The sequence below is a fragment of the Canis lupus genome, chromosome 19 (genome assembly GCF_011100685.1).
Source record: "Canis lupus familiaris isolate Mischka breed German Shepherd chromosome 19, alternate assembly UU_Cfam_GSD_1.0, whole genome shotgun sequence".
Taxonomy (NCBI): Eukaryota; Metazoa; Chordata; class Mammalia; order Carnivora; family Canidae; genus Canis; species Canis lupus.
The window spans coordinates 20,382,812-20,387,786 of NC_049240.1; the positions used below are offsets into that span (position 1 = coordinate 20,382,812).

The window sequence follows — 4,975 nt, forward strand, 5'->3', positions numbered from 1 at the left end:
GTAATGTTTTCAGTGATTTTCCTAAAAACAGTGGGGTCTCAAACCATAATCTGACAGAACTCAAAAGCCTGTAAGTGCAGATTAAATGTACTGATAATAGAATTGCAAAATCATTCATTTCTGTAAAATCATTAAAAAAAATCAATGGACAAATTTTAATTTTTACTTTTGTAAAAAATGTCATAAATCTTTTCCTGTTTCCACTTACCTACCAGTAAGTGTTATCTTTTTTAAATTTCTTTTTATTAGAGTTCAATTTGCCAACATATAGCATAACTCCCAGTACTCATCCCATGAAGTGCCCCCCTCAGTGCACGTCACCCAGTCATCCGGTCCAGTAAGTGTTATCATGCTACAAACAAACTAAAACATAAGCCCATAATTATTACTTAGTAAGCTGGAAGTGTTATTAAATATTTATGCAACATTATTTTCAAGATGTGAAAGTCTGCACATACAAAAAAAATTGGTCAACTTTTCACTAATTTGCATAATAGAATTTAACACAGTGATATTTCATGGTATGATTTAAAAAAACAGTATAAATCCTATGTAGTCTGTTGCTAGGCCTCTTTCAGAAACTTGTCTTAAAGCAATGTTATTAAAAGGTATTTTTGAAGATGGTGACTTGTAAGTCAAATTTGGCAACTCTTGTCGATTTTCTCTTTTTACTTGTCTTTATCATTAATTGCTTAGAGTGATTAGTTCCTATTTTTTTCTGAAGAATCATGAGTAAACAGGTCCAGATGAGACTAGAATACCGGTTTGATGATGCTAATAGACACTTCTCAAGCTCTGCCCCCAGAGATCCATTCATATCATCATCAGCTGCTACCCAGGATACTTAATAGCTTATTGGTCTCCCTACTTCCATGTTTGCTTCCCAACAACGTCTGTCAATCTTTATACACCTACTCTAGCCAGAATATTTTCAAAGCACAAATCTAATCAAATCTGGCCAAAATGAATGCACACGCATTTTGTTTATAATACCTCACTGCATACCTCTTCTATAAAAAATTCTAACTTCCTAGCACAGCCTGCATGGTCTCTCCTCCATCACTACACAGGAGCTACTCCCTCACTGAACACTAGCCATACTCACCATCTTCCTACTTCTTAAAGAATCTAGTCCCTCCTTGGTACAGTGCCTATGAATATGATAATCACTCTGCCTGGAACACTCTTTACCTACTTTAGCTTGATATCATTTGTTCTGAAATCTTTGTTAAACTGTCACTTCCTTAGGAAACACTTCCTTGATTTACTTGCCTATGTCTAATCTTCTTATATGATCTCATATCTTCAAATAGTACTTATTCAAGTAATATTTTTATCTTTGTGTGATATTTGATTAATATAATTTTTTTTAATCCTGTGGCTGTAAGTTCCATGAGATGAGGAACTGCATCAGCCTTTTTTCATCATTGCCTCCCTAGCACTTTGCACATAGTAGCTCCTCAGTAAGCAGATATGGAAACACAATTAAAGCACTAACAGACTAATTTTACATAGGTGATAAAACCTTTTCCATATTCTTCTAACACAAATAATAATAGAAACACAAATAGTCATTGTGTTCTTAATTATTTCCTGATGATCTTACTTTGACTTTAAATGAAGTATTACTTATCCCCACGCTCAACCCAGCATGGATCCTGAACATCCATTAAACACTGAAGCATTTCTAGTTCTCATTGGTCCGGGTCATCTTAATAATGCATTATAGGAATAAAAGCATTGTTTCTTTACATTAATTTATAGTTTGGAATACACTCACGTACACATGAATACTGACAGCAAATTAATCTTAGTCATGAAGACATTCTACTAATAGAATAATCAGGTTCCCTGGGAACAAGAATATCCCCAATGTTTTAATACTTGGTTTTCTTTGTTAGAACATAAGAAGAAGAAAAAAACTCACTATCCTCCCCTAAAGACACAACACATAACATCCCTGGAGTCTCTGTGGTTTCTTATCTTTATTTCCATTGTACTCTTCTTCCTGTGGTCTGTACATTTGTCTTCTGCTTTTCCCTGACTTGGGGAGTTGAATTATCATTGCATTTATTTCAGTTATTTCTTGAACCAAAATGTAAATACTTGACTGTTTCTTCTGTTCACGCCCCCACCCTCACCCTGTAGTCTCACTCTCATTTTCTACATAGGCTTCACCCTGCAACTGGTATCTTTTTTGACCCAGTTATTATTTTGCAGAATGTTTTCTTCTTTAGTAAGATTCCAAATGGCTGAAGCTTTATTACTGTTATTGTGAAAACTTTATGTCAGTTCCTAATTTTGCTGCACTAATTTATTAAAGAATGCAGCCAACGTTATTTCTAGTATGAAAATTTGTGAATTATGGGCAGCTCCAGTGGCTCAGTGGTTTAGTGCCTCCTTCGGCCCAGGGTATGATCCTGGAGACCCAGGTTCGAGTCCCACCTCAGGCTTCCTGCGTGGAGCCTGCTTCTCCTTCTGCCTGTGTCTCTGCCTCTCTCTCTCTCTCTCTCTGTGCCTCTCATGAATAAATAAATAAAATATTTTTAAAAAGAAAATTTGTGGATTATTATGGTGTAATAGATAAAAGAGTTAAAAAATTGTAATTTTCCTGTGGGAAGTTGGAAAGATGGTGTATACTTCCTTGAGAATGGATTACATCATCCTTGGATATCTTTTGATATTTAAAGTCCTCTGTACTTATTTATTTTACATACTTAGTTGATGATTGATTGATGCAGACTAATATATTGTTATCATATTCTTGGCAATTGTCCTTATTTAAATCTGTTTTATTAAAAAATTAAAAATAAATCTGTTTTATTTTACAGGTTGTAAGATGTGCTATTTAATACTTAACGTCTTTGACTCTGTGTTATTTTGTGTTTTTTTGTGTGTGTACACTTTTAGTTTTATTGTAACAAAGCAACTTGTACACTTTTAAGGTTTAGAACTGAGCATCTTTCCTTTCTAGTGAAACAAAAAGAAAATTTAAAAATAAATGGAACAAAATTACAATAGAGAATGTCAATTCCAAATAAGATCCTACAGGTTCTGCTGATTCTCCCATGGAGTGGCAGGGCTCAAGTCAGCATTAGGAGAGTTTTATCTTTAAAGTGTCATCTTAAAATAAAAATAAATAAAAGTGTCATCTTTTTTTTAATTTATTTATTTTATTTTATTTTTTAAAGTGTCATCTTAAACTGCAAGGATGTCTGTTAAACAACACAATTAAACATGCCAAAGGAGAGGCCATGTTGTCAAAATGCCCACTTAACCCACCCAAACATCTCAAACCCACCCTTTGCTGACCTTCTATAATCCCATTTTTTTAAAGTTTTTTTTCTTTTTTCAAACAAGAGAAAGTAGACGGGTACATGTTGGTAAGTGCCAACTGTCCATATTCACATAGAGACACAGTGTAATCTCTGAGCCCAATATACAGAGAAAGGAGGAAAAAAAGCTAGAATTCTATGCACTACTACACAGGGGCCTAGCACCCTCCAGCTTCCAGCAGAGCTAAGGGAGCAGAAGGTTTTTCTTTTTTCCCACAGAGCACGGTGGTGTAAAATAAAATATGAATTTGGAACAGAAAGGGGTAGAGATTCTTTTCCTGCTGTATTCTGCTCAAGGTATTTCCCCCCAAAATAAGTTGAGAACAATGGTATAATGGGAGAGAAAAGAGACTTCAAAAAACAGGGTGAATGAGCACAAGAGGAGGGGGACTGGAGAAAATTAAAAAAGGAAGGTTGGAATCCATCAGTGTTTCATTAGTCATCTTCTCTTTCATCCTCCTCTCCTTCCTCTCCCTCATCATCATCTTCATCTTCTTCACCTTCATCCTCATCTCCTTCTTCATCAATATCTTCCAATCCTTCTTCTTCATCATCATCATCAACATCTTCTCCTTCTCCTTCTTCATCATCCATATCAGGAACCAAGTAGTGCTGTAATGGATTTGGCCAAATATCATCTTTGATGACCTCTCCTAACTCATCTGCACCTGTCAGTAAACCAGGTGAAGAAGCTCTCTGGTTCCTCGTGCTGTCCCTTCCTGCTGGCTTTATTCTGCATTTGACTTGAATGTTTCGTCAAATCCTTTCCAGATTTCCATTTGATTTCAGTGGACTTTGACGATGGATCACCACTCTCATTCAGATGAAATTCTTTATTTTCGAAGTAAGGGTTTTCATCAAAATAAAAATCTATTCTGTAACCTGATTTAATATCTTCAAATTCTGTCACTTTGACTCTTATATAATGCAGCACCTCTTCATCCTCCTCCCCAAGCAGCGCAGACACTTGTGGATGGTTGACAAATGTTGTTACCCAAAAATTGGGGATTTTGGCGATCAATTCTGACCTCTTCTGAAAAAGTGGTGGGCGGAGTTTGTTATATTTCTGTTCTACTTTCAAAATCTCCTCACCGGCTTGTTCATTAAGTCTATTTAATTTTGTACTTCATCAATATGTTCAATTGCTTCTTGCTGTTCTTTTTCTCCCTTCGGCAAGTGCTGAGAGGTCGCCGTCTCCTCTGGCTTGGGGGCCCGAGGCAGCCTTGGTTCTTCGTTTGAGGTGCGAGGGAGGACTGGTGCTTGGGGGCCAGGCTGTGAGGAAACTTCACGAAAGCGGGAGAGGGGCACATCAAGAAGAAGCTCCAATGACTCGACTCTGTTATTTTGAACAGAATACTTTAGCAGAATAAAATTTCTGTCTCAGGTACATCTCTTTTCCTTTAGTTCTGCTTTATATAATATTAAACTTATCACCTTATTTTTTTGCATTTATTTCACACACTACTGTTCAACCGTTTATACAAGTCTTTCTGTATCATTCTAACTATATCTCCTGCAAAGCGAGTATTTGGGGGTGGGTAGGCAAAATCATTTCTGATGTTTCCTTTACTCACTGATTCTTATGAAAAGAGGACTATCTATAGGAATGGCTAATGCATGGTGACTTGTGGGCCAGCCTC

At 36.3% G+C, this 4,975-nt stretch overlaps 1 pseudogene; it reads right to left on the reverse strand.

Moving 5' to 3' along the window:
* Nucleotides 1-3,334: 3,334 nt before the first annotated feature.
* On the reverse strand, nt 3,335-4,645 carry LOC609380 (annotated as a pseudogene).
* Between the last annotated feature and the right edge of the window lie 330 nt (nt 4,646-4,975).